Source organism: Hemitrygon akajei, chromosome 26 (genome assembly GCF_048418815.1).
Source record: "Hemitrygon akajei chromosome 26, sHemAka1.3, whole genome shotgun sequence".
Classification (NCBI taxonomy): Eukaryota; Metazoa; Chordata; class Chondrichthyes; order Myliobatiformes; family Dasyatidae; genus Hemitrygon; species Hemitrygon akajei.
The window spans coordinates 45,922,699-45,948,977 of NC_133149.1; the positions used below are offsets into that span (position 1 = coordinate 45,922,699).

At 42.7% G+C, this 26,279-nt stretch overlaps 1 long non-coding RNA gene across 1 annotated transcript in view; it reads right to left on the minus strand.

The window, feature by feature from the left end:
• Positions 1 to 4,642: 4,642 nt before the first annotated feature.
• LOC140716948 (uncharacterized) overlaps positions 4,643 to 26,279 on the minus strand; it is a 32,444-nt gene continuing 10,807 nt past the window's right edge. The window contains exon 3 of the long non-coding RNA XR_012096394.1: positions 4,643 to 5,100. This is a non-coding gene — a long non-coding RNA (uncharacterized lncRNA). The remainder of the gene's footprint in view (positions 5,101 to 26,279) is intronic.

Below are 26,279 nucleotides of genomic sequence, written 5' to 3' on the forward strand. Positions count from 1 at the left end.
GGGTATCCAGATTTGAGGGGCAACCTTTTAGAACAGAGGTAAGGAGGAATTTTTTCAGCCAGAGAGTAGTGAATCTGTGGAATGCTCTGCCACAGACTGCAGTGGAGGCCAAGTCTGAGAGTATATTTAAAGCAGAAGTTGATAGATTCCTGATTGGTCGGGGTATCAAGGGATGTGGTGAGAGGGCAGGTGTATGGGGTTGAATGGGATCCAGGATCAGCTATGATGGCAGAGTGGACTCAATGGGCTGAATGGCCTAATTCTGCTCCTATGTCTTATGGCCCTAAGAGAGCATGGTCTGGATGATGGGAGTCCTCAATGATGGATGCCGCTTTCCTGCAACAGCATTTCATGTAGATGTGCTCAATAGTTGTAAGGGCTTTACCCATAATGGACTGGGCTGTATCCACTTTTAGTAGGATTTCCTGTTCAAGGGCATTGGTGTTTCCATTCCAGGCTGTGACACAGCCAGTCAATATGCTCTTCACTACACATCTATAGAAGCTTGTCAAAGGTTTAGATGTCATGCAGAACCTTTGCAAACTCCCAAGGAAGTAGAGGCACTGCCGTGCTTTCTTCGTAATTGCACTTATGAGCTGGGCCCAGGACAGATCCTCCAAAATAATAATACTTAGCAATTTAAAGCTGCTGACCCTCTCTGCCTTCTGATCCCCCGATGAGGACTGGCTCATGAACTTCTGGCTTCCTTCTCCTGTAATCAATAGCTCTTTGTTGTTGCTGATTTTGAATGAGAGGTGGTTGTTGTTGTGAGAATGAGCGCATGGCCCAGATGGTGAGGGTCCTTTAAACCTTTAAACAGAACTCATCTCTCTCTCACTGCAGTGGTGCTGAACATCAGACATTCCTGCTACTTAACAATTTGTCCTTAAATGCATTTCTCTGCCAGATTCTTCATCTAACAACTCTAAATTCATTTTTACTGTGGGTGATCTTTTCAACTCCTGTAGATATTAAGAAATTAAAATGACGAGGAAGGCATTGGAACTATGATTCCAATGCCATTTGCAAATAATTTAAACCTCATTGCCGATTTCAGATGTAAGCGTGTGATGCAGGCAGAGTCGTGGCTTTGTGATACGGATCTCTGCTATTTTTACTTCTGTCAAATGCTGCCATATGTTCATCAAAGTAAAAAGAGCTTCATTTGGGAAAGATCATTCCACGTAGGCAGATCTCAACTTTCTCCTTTTCATTTACAAGAGCAACAAAACACATACAGATATACAATGCATATTTTACAAATCTTATTCCTCAAATACCTGCAAGGTAATGAGCAGATGATGGAATGAAGATTTATTTAGAGATACAGCGTGGAACAGGCCCTTCTGGCCCAATGAGTCACACTGCCCAGCAACCCACCGATTTAACCCAAGCCTGATCACAGGATAATTTACAATGACCTAATTACCGGTATGTCTTTGGACTGTGAAAGGAAACTGGAGACCCCGGAGGAAACCCACGCGCACACAGGAAGAACAAACAAACAGAGGAAGCTGGAATTGAACCCCAAACTCCGACACCCCTAACTGTAATAACATCCTGTGAGCCACTATTCTACTGTGGCGCCCCCACTCTATTTAGATAATAACCCCTTGCATGGATCAAGAGACGCTTTATTCCCATTCTCTTGTAGCTTGGAGACTTGGGGTTGGATATTTGCCACATTCCTCCATGAATATTTTCCATAAGACCTAAGAGCAAAATTAGGCCATTTGGCCCATCGAGTTTGCTCCGCCATTTCATCATGGCTGTTTTATTATCACTCACCACCCCATTCTCCTGCCTTCTCACTGTAACCTTTGGCACTATGATTCATCAGGAACCTATCAACCTCTGTTTTAAATATACTCAATGGCTTGGACTTCACAACCGTCTGTAGCAATGAATTCCACAGATTCAGCGCTCCCTGACTAAAGAAATTCCTCCTCATTTCTGTTCTAAAGGGACATCTCTCTATTCTGAGGCCATGCCCTCTGGTACTAGGCTCCCCCACTTCTGAAACATCCTCTCCACATCAACACTATATTTGGTATAGTTCTAATAAGATCGTCCTTGCTCGTCTAAACTCCAGTGACTACATGCCCAGGGCCATCAATTGTTAACCTTTTCATTCCCAGAGTCATTCTTATGAACTTCCTCTGGACCTTCTCCAATGCCAGTGGCTTTTCTAAGATAAGGGGCCCAATACTGCTCACAATACTCCAAGTGCAGTCTGACCAATGCCTTGTAAAGCTTCAGCGTCACATCCTTCCTTTTGTATTCTAGTCTTCTCGAAATAAAGGCTAACATTGCATTTACCTTCCTTACCACCAATTCAACCTGTAAGTTAACTTTTAAGGAACCTTTCATGAGGACTCCCAGGTCAGCTTCAAACAAAACATGCAATGGTGTGTCACAGGTAGGTAGGGTCGTGAAGCGAGCTTTTGGCATGTTGGCCTTCACGAATCAAGATATTAAGTACAAGAGTTGAAATGTTGAAGTTGTATAATACGTTGGTGAGCCCAAATTTGGAGCATTGTGTGCAGTTAAGGTCACCTACCTACAGGAATGATATCAATAAGACTGAAAAAGTACAGAGGTTACCAGGACTTAAGGACCTGAGATATCGGGAAACTTTACTTTACTTTATTGTCACCAAACAATTGATACTAGAGCGTACAATCATCACAGTGATATTTGATTCTGTGCTTCACGCTCCCTGAAGTACAAATTGAAGTAAATATAATAAAAATTTAAATTATAAATCATAATCAGAAAATAGAAAAGGGGAAGTAAGGTAGTGCAAGTCAGGTCCGGATATTTGGAAGGTACGGCCCAGATCCGGGTCAGGATCCGTTCAGCAGTCTTATCACAGCTGGAAAGAAGCTGTTCCCAAATCATTGAAAAGGTTAAGAATTTATTCCCTGGAGAATGAGGGGAGATTTGATAGAGGTATGCAAAATTATGAGGGGTATAGATAGGGTAAATACAAGAAGGATTTTTCCACTGAGGTTGGATTAGAACTAGAGGTCATGGATTAAGGGTGAAAGGTGAAAAGTTTAAGGGGAACATGAGAGGCTGGAATGAGCTGCCAGCAGAAGTGGTGGATGTGGGATTTTCTGTAACACTTAAGAGAAGTTTGGGTAGGTACATGGATGGGAGGGGTATGGAAGGCTATGGTCCAGGTGCGGGTTGATAGGACTAGGTATTTTAAATGGTTTGGCACAGACTAGATGGACCAAATGGCTTGTGCTGTAGCACTTTGTGACTCTATAGTATCACAGTAAATGTGGGCATGCTATATTGGCTCCAGAAAGTGCAATAACACTTGCAGACTGCCCCCAGTGCTGCCTTGGGTGTGTTGGTTCTTAATGCAAATGACACTTTTCACTCTATCTTTCAATGTACACATGATAAATAATCTTGAATGTAGATAAACTCTTGAAGGGAACTGATTATGGTTTTGGTGGTTGCTTCCTCTTGAGTCTCTGATCTGTCCAATGAAGAGATAGAGGCTCCTGTGGAACGTAAATGGCCTCTGCTCCGCAGTTCACTTCACCTGTGGAGGGCGATGAATAACTAATCCGTCACCACTAACTCTATAGTGGGTCTGTCTCCTCGATTGATGGGATTTTTAGGTGGCAGCCTAAATTGTATCCACAGAAGGCGCCTCAAGGAAGCAACACCTATCATCAAAGATGTCCCCATCCAGGCCATGCCACCTTCTCATAGCTACCATTGGGCAGGAGGTACAGAAGCCTGAAGTCTCACACACCATGAGGTTCAAGAACTTCCCTTCAACCATTTAATTCTTGAACCAACTGCCAAAACCCTAATCACTAAAGTTTAACAACATTTTTACACACAGCACTAAACTGGACAGTTTTCATATGTCCTAAAACTTATATATGTTCTATATATATATATAAGAACATATATGTGTGTGTGTGTGTGTGTGTGTGTGTGTGTGTGTACTTCTATATGTTCTATTACTTTTACAGAGTAATTGTGTAAAATTTATGTTTATTTTGTGTCTTTATAATGAATTTATCTTTTGTCCCTGTGATGCTGCTATAAGTAAGTGTTTCATTGCACCTGTGAATACGTGGATTTGTGCAGATGACAAAGAACTTGATTTTGACTTTAAACACAAAAGATTCTTCCGGAAATCCAGAGCAACACACACAAAATGCAGAGTCTTGGCCTGAAACATAGACTGTTTATTTCCCTCCATAGATGCTGCCTCACTTGCTGAGCTCCCCCAGCATTTTGTATGTGCTGACTTTGACTTTGATAATGATTACACATAACATTCTTAATCTTTGATCTTAAAGACGCAATTTTCCAGAGATTTATTTTATTCCTGCTCTCTTTGCCCTTGGCTTTTACTGTGATGTTTTTAAACCTTTAACTCAAGTCTCACCTTGTGCACTAGATGGCACTTCCTGACCTGATGATGTGCACAAATTCTGTCCCAATACCATCTCACCTACCAGCGCTGTCCCTTCACCTTTAACCTGGCAGGGAGGATGTATTATTGTACCACACCACTCTGAAACAGAGAAAACTCTGAGCTCCTAGTGGATTGAGAGATTTGTTTTATTTGTCACATGTACATCAAAACATACAGCATCTGCAGAATCTTTTGTGTCTACTAACAGACATTTCCTGTTTAGTTTTTCCTTTGTTTTGTTGAGGTATTACTTCAATCCATTTATACAGGCCAAGCCAATGAGTTAAAGCTGGGACAGGACTTACACATGATACTCCTTTGATTATAAACCACTTTACTCTGAAAACAATCTCAATGAGGAGCAGGTAATGAGAACTTATGACTGAAACTACAGCAGCTTCTCCCAGTCAGAGCATGATAATATCTGCCTATGAAAACTTACTGTACTTTCCGCAACCAAACGCCATGGATGAACCAAAAAGCTAGTAGCCTGCTGAGGGCTAGATCTGTGGTGATCCAGGTTTGTACAAGCAAACCAGGTATGACTTGCAGAGGGCTATCTCAAGAGCAAAGGAACAATTCCAAATGAGGTTGGAGGCAGAATCGGATGCACATCAACTCTGGGAAGGTTCGCAGGCCATTTCTTCCTACAAAGTGAAACCAAACATCATGAATGACAGTGATGCTGCACTCCCAGATGAGCTCAACGACTTTTATGGACACTTGGAAAGCAAGAATAAAAATATAGCTACGAAAATCCCTGCAGCATCCAGTTACCCTGTGATCGTTGTCTCAGAGGCTCTCGCCAGGCTGTCTTTAAAGAGAGTGAATCCTCACAAGGCAACAGGACCAGATTTCCCCTTGGATCCCATGCCTCCTTACTTTCTCAATAAGCCTTGCATGGGGTACCTTATCAAATGCCTTGCTGAAATCCATATCCACTGCATCTACTGCTCTACCTTCATCAATGTGTTTAGTCACATCCTCAAAAAATTCAATCAGGCTTGTAATGCATCACCTACCTTTAACAAAGCCATGCTGACTATTCCTAATCATATTATACAGATGCACTATCAATAACTCCAAAAGACTGGAAGTAGAGTAAATACTGAAAGGCTTTTATTAGCAGTAAAACGGAGCACGTCCATGCCGGGTGACTGCCCTGGACTGTGGGGGGAGCAGTGACACAATCACCTTTATACAGGGGTCTGTGGGAGGAGCCACAGGAGCAGTCAGCAGAGGGGCGTGTCCAGACAGATATACATGGTTTACCACATATACCTCTCCAAATGTTCATAAATCCTGCCTCTTGAGCTCTTTCCTCCTGGCCTTATAATCTTCTAGCTCTCTATCATTACCTGGCTTTTTGAACCTTTTGTGAGCTCTTCTTCTTGACTAGATTTACAACAGCCTTTGTACGCCATGGTTCCTGTACCCTACCATCCTTTCCCTGTCTCATTGGAACATACCTATGCAGAACTCCACGCAAATATCCCTTGAACATTTGCCACATTTCTGCCGTACATTTCCCTGAGAATATCTGTTCCCAATTTATGCTTCCAAGTTCCTGCCTGATAGCTTCATATTTCCCCTTATTCCAATTAAACGCTTTCCTAACTTGTCTGTTCCTACCCCTCTCCGATGCTATGGTAAAGGAAATAGAATTGTGATCACTATCACCAAAATGCTCTCCCACTGAGAGATCTGACACCTGACAAGGTTCATTTCCCAATACCAGATCAAGTACAGCCTCTCCTCTTGTAGGCTTATCTATATACTGTGTCAAGAAACCTTCCTGAACACACCTAACAAACTCCACCCCATCTAAACCCCTCACTCTAGGGACATGCCAATCAATATTAGGGAAACTAAAATCTCCCATCACGACAACCCTGTTATTATTACACCTTTCCAGGATCCGTTTCCCTATTTGCTCCTCGATATCCCTGTTACTACTAGGCAGCCTATAAAAAACACCCAGTAAAGTTATTGACCCCTTCCTGTTCCTAACCTCCACCCAGAGACTCCGTAGACAATCCTTCCATGGCGTCCACCTTCTCTGCACCGTGACACTATCTCTGATCAGCAGTGCCACACCCCCACCTGTCCTTTCCACCCTCCCTCTCTGTCCTTTCTGAAACATCTAAAGCCTGGCACTCGAAGTAACCATTCCTGCCCCCTGAGCCATCCAAGTCTCTGTAATGGCCACAACATCATAGCTCCAAGTACTGATCCACGCTCTAAGCTCATCCGCTTTGTTCATAATACTCCTTGCATTAAAATAAACACATCTCAAACCATTGGTCTGAGTGCATCCCTTCTCAATCACCTGCCTATCCTCCCTCTTGCACTGTCTCCAAGCTTTCTCTATTTATGAGTCAACCACCTCTTCCTCCATCTTTTCAGTTTGGTTCCCACCCCCCAGCAATTCTAGTTTAAACTCTCCCCAGTAGCCTTAGCAAACCTCCCCACCAGGATATTGGTCCCCCTTGGATTCAAGTGCAACCCGTCCTTTTTGTACAGGTCACTCCTGCCCCAAAAGAGGTCCCAATGATCCAGAAATCTGAATCCCTGCTCCCTGCTCCAATCTCTCAGCCACGCATTTATCCTCCACCTCACTCTATTCCAATACTCACTGTCACGTGGCACAGGCAGTAATCCCGAGATTACTACCTTTGAGGTCCTGCTTCTCAACTTTCTTCCTAACTCCCTGTAGTCTGTTTTCAGGACCTCCTCCCTTTTCCTGCCTATGTCGTTGGTACCAATATGTACCACGACCTCTGACTGTTCTCCTTCCCACTTCAGGATATCGTGGACGCGATCAGAAACATCCCGGACCCGGCACCTGGGAGGCAAACTGCCATCCATGTTTCTTTCCTGATTACATCCACAGAATCACCTGCCTGACCCCCTAACTATAGAGTCCCCTATCACTACTGCCTTCCTCTTCCTTTCCCTACCCTTCTGAGCCACAGGGCCAGACTCTGTGCCAGAGGCACGGCCACTGTCGCTTCCCCCAGGTAGGCTGTCCCCCCCAACAGTACTCAAACAGGAGTACTTATTGTCAAGGGGTACAGCCACAGGGGTACTCTCTAATACCTGACTCTTCCCCTTCCCCCTCCTCACTGTGACCCATTTGTCTGTCTCCCGTGGCCCCGGTGTGTCCACCTGCCTGTAACTGCTCTCTATCACCTCCTCACTCTCCCTGATGAGGCAAAGGTCATCGAGCTGCATCTCCAGTTCCCTAACTCGGTCCCTCAGGAGCTGCAGCTCGACGCACCTGGTGCAGGTATGGCTGTCCAGGAGGCTGGGAGACTCCAGGACCCCCCCCCCCCCCCACATCTGACACTGAGCACAGAACATCGGCCTCACACACATACTTCCTGTCTGTATTCTACTCAGCCAGCCTACCTCGCCTCGACCTGTTGACACCGAAGACCCGTTGAGCCAAAGCACTTCCTACTCTGTCGCCCGTTCTATAAGTTTGTCTCCTTTTAAAATCTTCTCGCTGTTCTCACTGGCTGACATCCACACGCTTGCGTAGTCGTGACCCGAACAAACCACTTACATAATAACTGCATCACACACAAAATGCTGGTGGGCTCACTGTCTGGCCTGCTGTGTTCCACCAGCATTTTATGTGTGTTGCTTGAATTTCCAGCAACTGCAGATTTCCTCATGTTTGCTTGACAATATAACCGTCTCCTTTTAAACTCTTTTTGCTGTTCTCACTGGCTGACATCCATGCGTTTGTGCAGTCGTGCCCCAATCAAACTGCTGAAGAAATAACCAATTATGGTATAGTACAGGTGGCACAGTAACGTAGTGGTCCGGGTAATGTTAATACAGCTCTGAACAAGGTTACATTTCCACTGCTGTCTGTAGGGAGTTTATAGGTTTTCCCCCTGACCGCTCCAATTTTACTCCCACATTCCAAAGATGTACAGTTAGAGTGAGCGAGCGGTGGGAAACACCAGAAGCAAAATGCTGGAGGAACTCGCCAGGTCAGGCAGCATCTATTGAGGCCTTTTGGCCTGAAACATCTGATGAGGATTTATAAATTAAAGTTTGTTCAACTATGAAATAAAATCCAAAGTTCAAAGTAAATCTATTATAAAAGTACATGTACATGTCACCATGAGGTTCATTTACTTGCAGGCATTCATAGAAGAACAAAGAAATACAATAGAGTCAATGAAAAGCTACGAAGTCTGACAGACAACCAAAATGCAAAAGACAAACTGTGCAAATATTTTAAAAAAGCAATAGATAGTAGATAAAGCAACAGATAGTAAGATAGATAGAGAGATAAATAAAACTGAGAACAGGGTAATAGAATGAAGCAGATGTTGCTTATGCTGACTCAGAGAAGGTGGTGAAGACTTGTTCACCTGACTACTGTAGTCACCAATGCTGTCATTGCATGGGGATGTCTTCCTTAATGACTTGAATCTTTTCATTTTATCCCCAGCTTCATACAAGATCTGTACTTTACATCCCCACTGCCAGTTGGTAAAGTATGATCTTGTTACTTGTTCAAGTTTAAACAGATTTAGATTCATTTATTTATCATACAGTGAAATGCATCATTTACATTAACAACCAGCACAAACTAAGGATGTTCTGGGGGAAACCTGCGTGTGTTGCCACACATTCCGATGCCAACATAGCATGCCCATTCTTGTGTATTTAATATTTCAGTAATATTTGATTAATATTGTAAATATATTGCTTGATTAAGCATTCTTTGTCATTTACATAATTAATTACAAGTTATATGTAAAAGTACGAGAATGGCATACATCATCACACCTCCACATCATACATGCGCACCTCACTAAAAGTAAAAACGAAGTTGCACACATTATTCCTAGCTCCATGATTTCCTTTTAATTAATTTTGTGTTTTGTAGTTACAAAACATAACATTGGTAAGATTTAAAATGAACCTGAAATGGTTTCCTACCTGTTGAAGTGCCACAAGTTTTTTTCTTCTTGCAAAAGGAAAGAGACTTTCAAGTTTATAAGAAAGCGCAGTGAGACATTCAAATTAAGAAAAAATGCAGTACATGGTTTCTTCAGAAAAGGAAAGGTGAACAAGTTTAAAAACAGGTAGAAAACGGATGAAATTCATGGCTACAACTCAAAGATAGATGCATTCTATTAACAGAAAACTAAATATTATATAATGAGTGAATTGAACTGTATTTTGAAGCAAATGAATTAACCAATGAAAAGCAAGTGGCACTTTTGCTGAGTGCATTAGATTCATAAACAGTGGTTACCAGGTAATAATAATCTTAAATTTTAAAAAGTCAGAAATGGCTGACTACGTCGGAAGGATAGACACTTTCATTTGCACAACAGATACAGTAACTGGCTGATGTACACTGAGCAAATTGAGCAGTATTTTGAAACAAATGAAATAACCAATGAGAAACGAATACCAATTTTGCTGAGTGGATTGTGTTTAAATGCATACAGTTTGCTTAGAAGTTTGACTGCTCCAATCAAACCAGCGAAAATGAACTTTGTTGATATCTTGAAAGTAATGCAGTAACATTTAGAACCAAAACCGCTTTAGGTTTAATAAGTGGAATCAAAAGGAAGGGGAGTCCACTTTAGTGTACGTATGTGGCTGATCTGAAGAGATTCTCTGAGCATTGTCAGTTCAGTGATAGACTTAATGATGCACTGAGAGATTGTTTAGTTTGTGGAATCTCACAAGAAACCATTCAAAAATGGCTCCTAACTGAAGAACAACCTACATTTAAAAGAGCAGTTGAAATTGCTGAATCAGACAGAGACACAATTGAGTTGCAGTCAGGAATGAAAATGAGCATTAACAAAATTGCAATGTTTAAACAGAAACCTGCCTGGCTGAACAAATTGTGTTACTGTTATGTCAGGGGCTCACATATACCAGACCGATGCAGATTTAAAGGTGCAACTTACAGACAATGCAAGTAGGACACATACAAAGAGCATGTCAGGCGGACAAAAATAAATGGACTGCACAAGGAAGAGAAAAAGATAAAATGTCAAGTTGTAGTTTCAAAATTAGCATTAATCTGCATGCATGCTGTTGATGAAAAATCTGATGATGATGAGAATGGCACAGGACTGTGTAGCCTTGAGATTTAAAATGTGAGAACTAACAAATAGACGAGCAATATGGCTTACACCAGAAGTGAACGGCAAATTAATTAAAATAGAATTGGCTCAGCTGTTTCAGTCATTCCACAAAATGAGTTTGAACAGCATTTCAAAGATACTGAACTGAAGCCTGCAGATATCCAACTAAGAACTTACACAGGAGAAAAGATCACTCCTGCGGGAATGACATTCGTAACAGTGAAATACAACAACCTACAAGCCACATTGAGCTTGTATGTGGTAAAAACAGGACGGCCAGCATTGTGGAGCTGTGAGTAGCTGAGTCAACTACAACTTGATTAAAGATCTAGCCACCATTTACATGCCACATCCCCTTCAATAGAATGACTGAAAGTGAATTAAGAAAGCTACTGAATGATGTGACATCAGTGTCCAAGGATGGCATTAGAAAACTCAAAACATATCAAGGGTAAAATAGTGTTAAATGAATATGCCACACCCAAGTTTTGCAAAGCCCGTCCTGTTCCTTATGCCCTCTGTGATAAAGTAGCCAGTGAGCTAGATCGCATAGAGGCTGAAGGAATTCTTTCCAAGGTTGAGTGGAGCCCATGGACAATGCTAGTTGTCTCAGTCACCAAGAAGGATGGGACTGTCGGGATTTGTGGTGATCACCATCAACCCAGTAGGAAAATAGATCAATACCCTCTGCTCATGAGAAAAAAAACCTTTGCAAACCTTTCTGGAGGGAAACACTTCAGCAAAGTGGACTTGGCTGAGGCCTACCTACAGATGGAGATGGAAGAAGAGTCCAAAGTGTTTCTCACCATAAACACTCACAAAGGGCTTTATCGCTATAAGAGGTTTATTTTTGGAGTAGCATCTGAACCCACTCTCTGGCAGAAAGCTATGGACCAGATCCTGCAAGGCTGCCCAGGCCTTGGATGACATCATTGTTACCATTCAGGATGACAAGGAACATTGCCAAAATCTCAAGACAGTGTTAAAATGATGAGAAGATTATGTGCTCAGAGCACGGTACAACAAGTATGAATTCTGTAAACCAAGCATCACTTACTGTGGCCACACCATTGACACACAAACATTGCTGAAAATATTCAAGAAGTGATTGCCCCAAGGCCAAAGGGTGTGTCACAGTTGTGGTCCTTTTTAGGATGTGTCAATTACTAAAGCAGGTTCCTGCCAAACCTGGCTACTGTGCTCCACCCCTTGAACTCATTATTACTGCGACAAAATGGCAATGGACAAAGCAGTGTGAGGTGGCTTTCCAAAAGGGAAAGGAAATGGTGACGTCAGATACAGTACTCACACACGTTATGATCCACGTTGTCCAGTGAAGCTTGCCTTTGACGCCTTGCCTTATGGTACAGGTGCAGTCATGTTATGAGTGATGGAAGAGAAAACCTTTGTTCCCTTACCGCTGCAGAGAAAAATTAGTCACAGATTGACAGAGAGGCCTTGAGTCTGGTTTTGGGTGTGAAACATTTCAACCAGTACTTGTATGAGAGAGAGTTTACCCTCATTGTTGATCATCAACCACTAGTGTCCAGTTTCAATCCAGAGAATGGTGTTCCAATAACAGCAGCAGCACGAATGTAGAGATGGGCTCTGTTTCTTGGAGGACACAATTACAATATCGAATTCAAGAGGGCAACTAATCATGGAAATGCTGATGGATTGTCCCATTTACCATTGGCAAATGAAATATGTGAAATATTTACAAAAGATGTCAAACCTCTAGACATATTCTTCCCAATGCGAATCAAATGACTCTCTATTAGGACAGAGATGGTCCAAAGGGAAATCAGAAAAGACCCCACACTGTCTCAGGTCTACATGGTGACTCAAAATGGATGGAATGTGCAGTGGAAACTCCAGTTCTCCCCCCCCCCCCCCCCACCCCACATTTTTACCAGTCCCATGGATAAATCTCCTGGACCTGATGGAATGCACCCTCGGGTTCTAAAGGAAGTAGCTGGAGAGATTGCAGAGGCATTAACAATGATCTTTCAAGAATCGATAGATTCTGGCATTGTACCGGATGACTGGAAAATTGCAAATGTTACTCCGCTATTGAAGAAGGGTGGGAGGCAACAGAAAGGAAACTATAGACCTGTTAGCCTGACATCAGTGGTTGGGAAGTTATTGGAATCGTTGTTAGGGATGAGATTACAGAGTACCTGGAGGCACACGACAAGATAGGCCAAAGCCAGCATGGTTTCCTGAAAGGAAAATCCTGCCTGACTAACCTACTGCAATTCTTTGAGGAAATTGCAAGCAGGGTAGACAAAGGAGATGCAGTAGATGTGGTGTACTTGGATGTTCAGAAGGCCTTTGACAAGGTGCTGCACATGAGGCTGCTTAGCAAGATAAGATCCCATGGAATTACTAGCATGGGTGGAGCATTGGCTGATCGGCAGAAAACAGAGGATGGGAATAAAGGGATCCTATTCTGGCTGGCTGTCAGTTACCAGTGGAGTTCCACAGGGGTCAGTGTTGGGATCGCTGCTTTTTACGATGTATGTCAAAGATTTGGACTATGGGATTAATGGATTTGTGGCTAAACTTTCTGATGATACAAAGATAGGTGGAGGAGCGGGTAGTGTTGAGGATACAGAGAACCTGCAGGGAGACTTAGATAGTTCAGGGGAATGGGCTCAGAAGTGGCAAATGAAATATAATGTTGGAGAGTGTATGGTCATGCACTTTGGTGGAAGAAATAAATGGGCAGACTATTATTTAGATGGGAAGAGTATTCAAATGCAGTGATGCAAAGGAACTTGGGAGTCCTTGTGCATGATACCATAAAGGTTAGCCTCCACGTTGAGTTGGTGGTGAAGAAGGTGAATGCAATGTTGGCATTCACTTCCAGAGGTACAGAATATAAGAGCAGGGATGTGATGTTGAGGCTCTTTAAGGCACTCATGAGACCACACTTGGAGTATTGTGTGCAGTTTTGGGTTCCTTATTTTAGAAAGGATATACTGACATTGGAGAGGGTTCAGAGAAGATTCACAAGAATGATTCCAAGAACGACAGGGTTACCATATGAGGAACTTCTGGCAGCTCTTGGGCTGTATTCCCTGGAGTTCAGGAGAATGAGGGGGGATCTCATAGAAACATTCCCAATGTTGAAAGGCCTGAACAGATTAGATATGGCAAAGTTATTTCCCATGGTAGAGGATTCTAGGACAAGGGGGCACAACTTTGGGATTGAAGGATGTCCATTTAGAACAGAGATGTGGAGAAATTACTTTAGTCAGAGGGTGGTAAATCTGTGGAATTTGTTGCCATGAGCATCTGTGGAGGCCAAGTCATTGGGTGCATTTAAGGCAGAGATAGATAGGTTCTTGATTAGCCAGGGCATCAAAGGGTATGGGGAGAAGGCAGGGGAGTGGGTATGACTGGAAGAATTGGACCAACCCATTATTGAATGGCGAAGCAGACTCGATGGGCTAAATGGCCTACTTCTGTTCCTATATTTTATGGTCTTATGGTCTTATTGCCTTACGTGGGGATTGGGAGTTGTTGTGCCATCCAAGCTGAGAGCTAAAGTGTTGGAGGAGATACATGCTAAACGTGGTCAAAATGAAAGCGTTGACTCAAAGCTTTGCGGCTGTCCTGGGATAGATCAGCAGACTGAGCAGCTTGCCACGCACTGTTTGGGATGCCAACACGTCCAGAAGAAAGTTGTCTAGGGATGTAAGAACCACTTTCTGCAGTCCCAGAGTCAACTCCTACAACCAGCATGGAGGAGGCCCCAGAACCTGAGATTATTTTGCAGCCACAAGGTTCATCTGCCAAGCAGAGTGATTCCCCTTGTCAGGAAGGACGTTAACCCACAAGAGTAAGATATCCTCCACAGGGATTAAATCTTTAGGCCTGAATGGGACAAATGAAAATTTCCTGTGCTGTGTAAGTCTATATAGTGTAGTAGTTGTATTGTATAGTATGCTGTGCGTACACAGTAACCAAAGAGCAATAAGTTACATATTTGAGCGGAGACGCATTCTATATCGAGCTGGGGTTTATAGCTAAGCAGGGAGGAGCATCGTGTATTTAAAATTTCAGTAATATTGTAAATATATTGTAAATACTGTATATAGTTTGTTAATGCTGCATGGTGGGGTTTAAACTAGAGTTGCAGGGGGATGGGAACCAGAGTGCCAGAACAGTTAGTGGAGAGGTTGTGGAGACAGATGTTGGTAAGACCTCAGACAGAGTCAGGAATCAAAAGGTTGAGCATGGTGCAACTGGGGTCTTGAGCTGTGTATATTTTCAATGCAAGAAGATCGTAGGAAAGGCAGATGATAGTGCTGAAGATAAGGTAGCTGGTTTTCAAACAGAGACAACATGTAGTGAGGAGAGACTGTTGATAAGGCAAAATTGCAGACAACAGGATGATCTGCAATGTAAAAGGTGGAAAAATTGAAAAGGGTGAATACAGGACTAAAGGTGTTGTATCTGAATGTGTGCAGTATACGGAATAAGGTAGATGAACTTGCAGCACAGTTGCAGATTGGCAGGTATGATGTTGTAGTCATCACTGAATCATGGCTGAAAGATTATAGCTGTGACAGGTAGGAAGGCAAAGGTGCTGGTGTTGCTCTGCTGGTAAAAAATCAAATCAAATCATTAGAAAGCAGTGACATAGGGTCAGAAGGTGTTGAATCATTGTGGATAGAGCCAAGGAACTGCAAGTGTAAAAAGACCCTGATGGGAGTTGTATGCAGACCCCCAAACAGTAGTAAGGATGTGGTCTACAAATTACAATGGGAGATAGAAAATACATGTCAAAAAGGACAATGTTACAATAGTCATGGGGAATGTCAATATACAGGAAGATTGAGAAAATCAGATTGGTGTGGGATTACAAGAGGAAGAATTTCTGGAGTGCCCACGAAATGGCTTTTTAGAGCAGCTCATGGTTGAACCCACTGGAGGATCAGCTGTTCTGGATTGGGTGTTGTGTAATGAACCGGAAGTGATTAGGGTCCTTAAGGTAAAAGAATTCTTAGGAGGGTTAATGGGGCCTAACGGCGACTCCTTTGCTTGCATCTTCAAAAACAGCTCTATTTCTATCTTTAATATCTCTATTTTGACCCTGACCTGGAGTTACACGCTGACTACGGTTCTTTGCGGGAATGGGACCCACTCTCGGGGTTTCATAACCGGCCAATGGTTGGCATGCCAAGGGCTTGGCCTAAGAGCTCCTCTTGCCTTCGGAGGACTGAGTTTTCATGGCTCTGAAGACGGGGGGGTGGGGGGGGGATTGGAAATTGGTGTCTGAATAAAAGACTGGTGTGTCATGGGAGATGGAAGGCCTAAGGCTGTGTACCTAGAGATCTGAGATCTCTGGGCACAGAGCTTGGAAAAAGTGGCACAACAGACTCTTAACATCATAAACCAGCGAGTTGTTTGTTATGTCTCCCCTCTCGCTGTGAAACAGAGACATTTCTTTCTCCTTTATTAGGGAGAGAGTGAGCCCGTGGTGTGTCGATACCGGGTGAACAATGTAGTCTCTGGGGTAACTGCAAGTCTGTGTCTTTGCTGTGCCTTGCTCATGCTTGAGTGCTCGGTGGCAAGTGTTGATGCTTTTTTTGCCGGTGGGGGAAGGGGAATTGATGCTTGCTGCCACTTACGCACAGGAGTGGGGAGCTGGGGGGGGGGGGACTTTGGGGTTCTAACATTTGACTGTTGTTCATTCTTTGAGGGCACTCCTCTGTTTTCATGGATGGTTGCGAAGAAAAAGCATTTCAGAATGTATATTGTATACATTTCTCTGACATTAAATGTACCTTTGAAACCTTTGAAGTGATCATAACATGATCAAATTCACTCTGAAATTTGAGAAGGAGAGGCTAAAGTCAAATGTATCAGTATTACAGTGGAGTAAAGGGAATTACAGAAATTCAGAGAGGAATTGGCCAGAATTGATTGGAAAAGAACACTGGCAGGGATGATGGCAGAGCAGCAATGGCTGGAATTTCTGGAAGCAATTTGGAAAGGCACAGGAAGTATGCATCCGAAAGTGGAATAAGTATGCTAAAGGAAAGATGACACAACCATGGCGAAGAAGAGAAGTCAAAATCAACATAAAACCCAAAGAGAGGGCATATAATAGAGCAAAAATTAGTAGTTAGTAAGAGGTTTAAAAACCAATCAGCCTTCAGGCTTCAATCTTTGGTATTGACCCCTGGACTAGCAGATCCTTGTCCCTAAACCCTAATCTGACCCTTTCTGACCAAAACCCTTCAATTGGAAAGGAATGTGGGAGAGGGGAAGGAGTACAAGCTAGCAGATGATAGGTGAAACCAGGTGAGGGGGAAGGGGGTGATAAAGTGAGAAGCTGAGAGGTGGTAGGTGGAAAAGGTTAAGGGCTGAAGAAGAAAGTATCTGATAGGAGAGGAGAGTGGACCATTGACGAAAGGGAAGGAGGAGGGACACCAGAGGGTGGTGATAGGTAGATGAGGAGAAGAGAAGAGGTAAAAGGTGAGCCAGAATGAGAAAGGAGAGGGGGAATGGGGGGAAAATCACCACAAGTTTGAGAAATCAATGTTCATGCCACCAGGTTGGAGGCTATCCAGACAGAATATGAGGTGATGCTTCTCCAACCTGATTAGATGGCATAAACTCAATGGGTCAGATGGTCCTCCTTGCATTGAAAGGAAAAATTCAAATATTCTGGTCGTCAGGTTTCTTGGGAACTGTGAAACAGACTACAAGCAGATATTTCAGAGTGGGAATGGGATGGGGAATGGAAGTGTAGACAGAGGCAGCTCAGGGACACACTGCACACTGATGTGTTGAGCCAATACGCATTGGGTTTTCCAGTGGACCACATCAAGTGCTGTATGAAATGGAAATCAATATGCTCAGAGGTCAAAGTCACACTGCAAGGTTCTGGGAGCAACTCACTCCATTTCTGACTTCAACTGTTCTTGTTACTCAAACAGAAAGTTGTCATTGTCGAGGCAACAGAAGCTGCTTGCTCATCTAAATACCAAAACACTGGAAGCACTTGGAGCTTTTGGAGCTGAGGAATTCTTTTGTGCTAAACTGTTTCCAAGTTAAAGAATAATTCTCCCTTTACTTTATAACCTGCAGGTTAACTTTTGCAGATTGCTCAACACCTTGGTTGCTTGTAAGTCTTTATATACTGTCTTCTGTAAATCCAGCTTTAGATTTATTTATCACATGTACATCAAAACATGCAGTGAAATTGGTCATTTGCGTTAACAACCAACACAATCCAAGGGTGAGGGTAGACCGCAGCTGTTGCCACACATTCTGGCACCAACATAGTATGCCCACCATGCTTAGCAGAACAACTCAGAACACAACAAAACAGAACAGCTAAATAAGGTCTGTTCCTTCCTCCCTCCCAAATGGCTGAGAAATTGTACCATTGACACAAATGTTCGGTACCAATCCCCTGGCCACTAACCCAAAATCCTTTCTTGTTTCCAAGAAAAGGCACAAAGTTCATAAGTGTTGGAGCTTCTGTAACTGTTGGTGCTTTGATTGGAAGCTTCTGAGCACCTTTGAACTTGATGCAACAAATAATGTTTTAGATCAACATATTCAGTGGTGGGTCAGCACTTTCATTCAAGCAGAGTTCATGTTGGTTCTTAACATAAATGACACATTTCACAGTATATTTCCATGTACACATGATAAATAAATCAATCTAAATCTAATCCTCTTCCTCAGAATAAATTCCAGTAACTTCCCTGCTCCTGATATTAGGCTCAGAGATTGTTAACTACCAGGCTTGAAAAGGACAACCACATCTCCAGTCATCTAGTAACTTGCTTGTGACCAGCTATTGGGTAGAACTTACATTAATGAGATGCAGCCACTAACACAAATGTGGCCTCCTATTCTTCAGCCTCTCCCACTGTCCAGGATTGTGTAAACCAAGCCCTTCCTTGTCAGCGTCATGCCAAGAGATTCTAATCGCATCTCCTACAGAGCTGCATAAAGACACAGTTTGCATTATTCCTGGCATGTGGATGAATCATTGTAATTATCGTGGGGAAGTGTACAATGACTCAAGACTTCAGAACTAAAATTGATTGCCTTAGAATTAACCTACAATTTCAGTTATTGTATAGATTCTTCTGATGTCTTAGTGGGGAGATGGAGTATGATGGGGGCAGGGAAGTTTCAGACCACCTACAGACATTGTTCTCATTGACAATGCAACCTCGTCACACCCTAGTCCAACGATGATTCTGCTTTCTCTGAAGGATGCATCAGTCAGCAATGGACTCTGGAGTCTCACCATTTTCTGAGAAAATGATGGTGCCTCATCGGAGAAAAAAGAGATGGCAGATTCTGCAATCTGCAGCAACAAACAATCTGATGGAAAATCTCATCAGATCAAGCAGAGTCTGTGAGAGGAACAGAATTGTAAATGTTTTGGTTGAAACCCTGCATCAGGACTGAGACTGGAGAGAGGAGGTGGCCAGTGTGATGAAGAGAGGGGGCATTGTGAGACAGGACCCCAGGGTGACTCGTGATTGGTGGACTGAGGAATGGTGAATGATGAAAGGCAGGGACGGGAGGGGAAGGGTTAGAGTCGGAAGAGAGCAGCAGGTGTGATACATGGTGGCAGGTAAAGAAAAAACTTTTAATTTTTATTTTATTGTAAATGTCTTTAATCCTTGCCTAAAGTTTGAGAGTCAATGAATGGTTTATTGTAAACATCTTTAATTTGAATAGGAACAGAGAGCCAACGCATAATTTATTGTAAATAACTTTATTTATTGTATAAGGACTCAGATTTAATGAATGGTTTTTTCTATGTAAATAACTTTATTTTGTAATATTCCTGAATAAAGTATTTTTGGAATAAAAAGCAGATGGAGTGTGTGTGTGTGTGTGTGTGTGTGTGTGTGTGTGTGTGTGTGTGTGTGTGTGTGTGTGTGTGTGTGTGTGTGTGTGTGTGTGTGTGTGTGTGTGTGTGTGTGTGTGTGTGTGTGTGTGTGTGTGGAACCGGGGGGGGGGGGGGGCATTGGAAATGGGTGATGAGGAGTAGGAAAAGGGACAGAAAGGTGAGAGTTTCAGAGGCGGAGGGTTAAGTAATTCCTGAACTGACTATGTACAGGCCTTCTCCCCCCCCCCCACCTTTACAAAGGTTGAGCATTCCTATGAAACCTTTCTTAAACCGAAATGGTGTAAAGCGAAGAACCATTAATTTATATGGGAAAAATTTTCGTAAAAGCGAAAATCCTCTTTGTAATGCAAAAACAGGTTACTAATGTAGGTCTTTTGTAAAAGCGAAGTGGCGTAAAATGAACATTTGTAAAGCGTATACTCATCAAGCAGGGTCTGTGAGAGGAACAGAATTGTAAATGTTTTGGTTGAAACCCTGCATCAGGACTGAGACTGGAGAGAGGAGGTGGCCAGTGTGATGAAGAGAGGGGGCATTGTGAGACAGGACCCCAGGGTGACTCGTGATTGGTGGACTGAGGAGGGGGTGAATGATGAAAGGCAGGGACGGGAGGGGAGGGGTTAGAGTCGGAAGAGAGCAGCAGGTGTGATACGTGGTGGCAGGTAAAGAAAAAACTTTTAATTTTTATTTTATTGTAAACAAGTCTTTAATCCTTGCCTAAAGTTTGAGAGTCAATGAATGGTTTATTGTAAACATCTTTAATTTGAATAGGAAAAGAGAGCCAACGCATAATTTATTGTAAATAACTTTATTTATTGTATAAGGACTCAGATTTAATGAATGGTTTTTTCTATGTAAATAACTTTGTTTTGTAATATTCCTGAATAAAGTATTTTTGGAAAAAAAAGCAGATGGAGAGTGTGTGTGTGGAACCGGGGGGGGGGGGGGGCATTGGAAATGGGTGATGAGGAGTAGGAAAAGGGACAGAAAGGTGAGAGTTTCAGAGGCGGAGGGTTAAGTAATTCCTGTACTCACCATATATACTTTAAATCTCCATCTCTTGCATTCCCAAGATATTGTTATATAATATGGGTTATTCATTACATGAAATATTTTGAATTGTTGTAGAACGAGTCACCTTTACTAAAAGGACCTCAAGACCAATGTCATATTGAAGGTGACACTCCCACACCAAAACAATACATGCTTGTACTCTACCTTTCTTGAATGACAGGTTGTAAATCAGCCATGACAAAATTTAAGACAAGGTTGTTTAGATTTTTGCATAGTAGGGTAATTAAGGGTTATGGCGAAAAGGCAGGTAGGTGGAGATGAGTCCATGGCCAGATCAGCCATGATCTTATTGAATGGTGGAGCAGGCTCGACGGGCCAGATGGCCGACTCCTGCTCCTATTTCTTATGTTCTTGTGAAAATGGGACCATTTTAAAAGCCAAGTTTATAATGTATCTTTCTTGTTTAAAGTTCATCAGTAGAAGGGAGGGTGTTACCTTTAACTAATATTTCAGAATGAGGTTTTGTAAGTTAATCTGTGATTGAATGGGGAAGATCCAGTAATTGCAGTGTGTTCCTTGTTCTTCTGTGAGTAGTTAATTTGACCTACAGGATGACTGGATGTCCTAAAAAGAGCATATGACCATAAAATATAGGAGCAGAATTAGGCTATTCAGCCCTTGATCATTCTGTCATGGCTGATTTATTATCCCTCTCAACCCCATTCACCTGCCTTCTCCCTGTAACCTTTGATGCCCTGACTAATCAAGAACCTATCAATCTCCTACCAATATACCCAATGATTTGGCTTCCATGACCTTCTATGGCAATGAATTCCACAGATTCACTGCCCTCTGGCTAAAGAAATAGTATAAGCAGAGTATAAGAAATAAGATGGATGATCTTGTTGCATTATCACAGATTGTCAGGTATGATGTTGTGGCCATCACTGAATTGTGGCTGAAGGATGGTTGTAGTTGTGTGGTCTGTTCATCACTGAGGCGAGTGAAGCCTGTCCAGCAGCCCGATGGCTGCTCCTGAACCCTGCCCTGGACAACATTTAGCTCCTGTTTCACATCGCTGAACACATGTTCGTTTTACACAGAGCGTGAGCTGCAGAGTCCACAGGCTGAACGGTTTGTTCATCACTGAGGCGAGTGAAGCCTGTCCAGCAGCCCGATGGCTGCAGGGCAATGGCTGCTCCTGAACCTGATGGTGTGGGACCCAAGAATCTTGTAGCTCCTGCTCAATGGTAGTAGCCAAAAGAGAGGGAGATGGGTCAAATACAGGCAGAGGGATGGGCTCAGGTTCATTTTCCGCTCTAGGTGAAACTCAGAGCTAAATCTATTTTTGGTATTAGTTGAGAGACAAATATCAATCAGGTTTTCAAACAAGCTCACCAGATTATTATTCTAAAAATGTGTTGGAATCTTCCAGCATGTGTTGGAGTTTTATGTCTCATAGAACCTTTACGATTCCAAAGAAAATAGTTCCATGCAGCATGTGCAAGTATCTGAAAGCATCACATTGATTCTTCTGCATGATCGGGGACTGTGGTCTTCTGCTGCAATTTCTCTACTTGAACTCACAACCATCTGGAGATGACAATGGTACCTTCTAAGCCGCACCTACAGTGAGACTTTATACCTTGAACCAGAGCTTCAGAAAAATCCCATTACGGAAGTATGCAACATTAGTTTATCTTCTTCCGTACCCGCCATAGCAACCCCACAATCCCTGTTGCCATTGCCCCTTTGATGCAGCCACTGGATTGTGGGATGGGTGTCAAACATCTCTGAAAGGAAGGGACCTTGGAGAGATGTGCTCTCCACACATCCACAACATTCACTGAACCTGTAACCAATGCATTACCTTTTCCTGCATTTCCCACAATGATGACATGGATTCAGATAAGATCCCTAGGAGTCTTGACGAAGGGTCTCAGCCTGAAACTTTTAAAATGGCATGAAGTTTTTGTTTCCTGTCCACTTCTTCATCCAGTAAGAAACTCTGATCTGTAGGCAGAAGATGATATTAATGCTGAACCCAACAGCAGCAAGCCAGCAACTTTTGACTAGGGATGCTGAGGGTGGCACAATAGCGTAAACACTTTACAGTAAGATTCAGATTCAATTCTGACACTCTCTGTAAGGAGTTTGCACATTCTCTCAGGCAGTTAATCTGATCAACCATTCTAGTTATTTCTCCCCCTCTATCTATTACCTCGTTCACTGCACCACACTGTGAACACTTTAAACCACTGTTTACAATGCTGTTTACATTGTAGATACATGCTGGTATTTGTGCACATTTTATTCCATATCTGTACTTTAACCTAACTTTATTTTTATGTAATTTGTTATTCTTTGTAATTGTTGAATGTTGCTGTTTTTTGTTGCATGTCACACCTTGACCAACACACCACAGCAAATTCCTGATCCATGTAAATGTGTACGGCAAATAAAGTTGATCCTTGGTTCTAATGGAGAACTGCTATCAAACTGAGCCTGTTGGCAGTGTCACTGGAAAGTCAGAGAGAGAAGAAAGATTCCTTACTTCACTTCCAACAAAATAAAAACTGGCACCAAATATTCTCATCTCAAGAGGGAATTCCCTTTCAGCTTTGATATCAGAATACTGGAGGTGATGGGATGGTAATCGACTATGTTCCTCCCTCCTCAAACATCTGTGACTTGAGGCACATATTTTAGTTTCCTTTCAGGCAGTGGTTTTTTCCCCATTGACCACCCTCATGTAAAGCAGGAGGAAGTGAGTTTTCACAGTGGTTAGTGAGCTGACTGGCAGACCTGAGCTCCTGGACAAGAATCAGAAATGGACGCCCACCTTTTTCAGATGGTTATTAATCTCAGATTATGGGAACACTTCTGAATCATAATGGCCAGAATATTAACCATAGTCCTTGGACACATTGAATTCTGATAATCTCAAATCAATGCACCGAAACCTGTAAATCCCCCATAATTTTGTTTACTCATAAAAGGCTGATTTCAATACAGTGATTTTCCCTTAACCACACACCTCACTGACCTCAGACAACAGGAGAGACTGAGAGAAAAGACTTGTCACCTCCCTCCAGTGGATGGGATCATGAGCAATATATGCAAAATGCTGGAGGAACTCTGCAGGTCAGGCAGCATCGATGGAAATGAACGGACAGTCAATGTTTCAGACCGAGACCCTTCTTCAGGACTGGAATGGAAGGAGGAAGAAGCCAGAATAAGGTGGGGGGAGGGACCAAATTTCACAACACATGCTGGTGATAATAAACCTGATTCTGAGAAGTTGTCAGGTGATAGGTGAGGAGGGAAAGTGAATGGGTTGGGGAGAGAGAAAGGTTAAAGTGAGAAGCTGGGAGAGGACAGATGGAAAAAAGAATTTAATAGCAGAGGACAGTGGACAATGGGAGAAAAGGAAGGAGGAAGGGAACCAAAGAGAAGTGATGGTAGATGTGGAGAAGAGAAGGGGTGAGAGGGTTTCCAGAGTGGGGATTGGAAAAGGGGAGAAAGGGTGGAGAAATTACCAGGAGTTAAAGAATTTGATGTTCATGACATCAGGTTGGAAGCTACCCGGATGTAGAGGTGTTGCTCGTCCTTATTGTGGCAGTAGAAGAGGCAGATTGTGACCATATGGTAGGCCTTGAGGTGAGTTTATTGTCACATGCACAGGTACATGTGTGCACTTGGAAAAATATGCAGATGGAGTAGGTGGTGGAGGGTAAAGAACCAGGGGTCAGAGGGAATAGACTGGATGTAGGAGGAGCTAGAGATATGCCAATCTTCTGGAAGCTAAGTGTCAATCTTCTGGAATATAGTTTATTATTTGTTAATTTATTGTAGTAATATCACTTTCTTTGTTGTGTGTGTGAGTTACGTGACTTGTGTTTTGCACCTTGGCCCAGAGGAACGATGTTTTGTTTGGTGGTATACACGTATATGGTTGCATGATGTAGATCCAGTGGAGAGAGAGAAAAGGCTCAGACAGGGAATTGGTTACATGAAATTGGAGAATTCAATGATCATGAACTAAACAGACTTCTCCACTATCAAGAACAGAGGCAAAACTATAAAATGCAGCAGAGTAATTGAATTTTACTGTGTTACCTGGGTGATGATCTGACAGAACAACTGTAGAATCCAATAGAATTCACTTCCACAATCATTAGATGGAAAACTCATTTGACATGTTCACTGGTGAAAATTTTTCACCACATGCTTTAGAATAGAACCAGAGGATCTACTATAGATGTAGAATAATGCAGAGACAATAAACCTCTAACAGCAAGCAAAGTAAGATAGTCCACATCCATAGTGGAACAGCAAAGTTTGGTTTTCACGTCCATTCCAATGGTTTCTGAGCTCTCCCCCCACCTGCTGGTGGGATGAAGAACTGCAAGGTCTGCAGTTCACCTTCACTGTATCAACCATGTCTGCTTGCTGAAATTGACTCGTTTAGATGTACTGTAATATGGTGCTTGGCAAAAGTGGAGACAGTTTAGATATCCCATAAATTAAAAAAAACACTAACTGGAATGAAAAGTTTGTTGAAAGTGCACAATTGTATTTGTAACCTAGAAAGGAGCAGAGTGTGAAGCTGCACATTGTTAGCAAGAGCCAACATTGTTACTTTGGGGATCCTTGTGGAAATCTGGACAGGCCTCTCCTTGGTGGTACAGGCCTGCTCCAGGATAGGCTGTCCTAGGGAGGGGTCAGAAGGCAGGGGATGAGGGAACATGGCAATGTGTGTGTGTGTGTGTGTGTGTGTGTGTGTGTGTGTGTGTGTGTGTGTGTGTGTGTGTGTGTGTGTGTGTGTGTGTGTGTGTGTGTGTGTGTGTGTGTGTGTGTGAGAGCACAATCATATCTGTCTCTCTCTCTGAGTTTGTGAATGCCTTGAAATTTGTGAAATGAGGCTGACAAATTAGTGTCAGAAGGCCATTAATTCACATTTCCATGGTGATCTTCAGTGCAATTTGCTTTGATCTTGTTCTTATGTCTCTCAAGTGACATAAGTCCTCTTAATGGGAGGAGATCCAGTTGCAGCCATAAGGGCTGAAAGAGGTCATGTAGAAATTTGGACATCACAGGTGTGTATAGTATGATGTAAGTATTAGATGCGTGTGTATGGTATGGCGTAACTTTAGATATTTATCTGAGTGCATAAGCCATAGGACCAGAATTAGGCCATTTGGCCCATCGAGTCTGCTCTGCCATTTCATCGTGGCTGATCCATTTTTCCTCTCAGCCCCAATCTCCTGCCTTCTCCCTAATATCCTTTCATGCCCTGACCAATCAAGAATATATCAGCCTCTGCCTTAAATATACATAACGATTTGGCCTCCACAGCTGCCTGTGGCAAAGAATTTCACCAGAGCCATCAAACGCTCTTCATATGATAGGTCATTCAATCCTGGAATCATTTTTGTGAACCTCCTTTGAACCCTCTCCAGTTTCAGCACATCCTTTCTAAGATAAGGGGTCCAAAGCTGCTCAGAATATTCCAAGTGAGGCCTCACCAGTGTTTTACAAAGTCCTAAAATGCTTTATAAAATGCTAAAATTGCATTTGCGTTCCTCACCACAGACTCAACCTGCAAATTTACCTTGGGGAAATCCTGCACAAGAACTCCCAAGTCCCTTTGCACCTCAGATTTTTGTATTTTCTCTCCATTTAGAAAATAGTCAACCCTTTCATTTCTTCTACCAAAGTGCATGACTGTACACTTCCCAACGCTGTATTCCATCTGCCACTTCTTTGCCCAATCTCC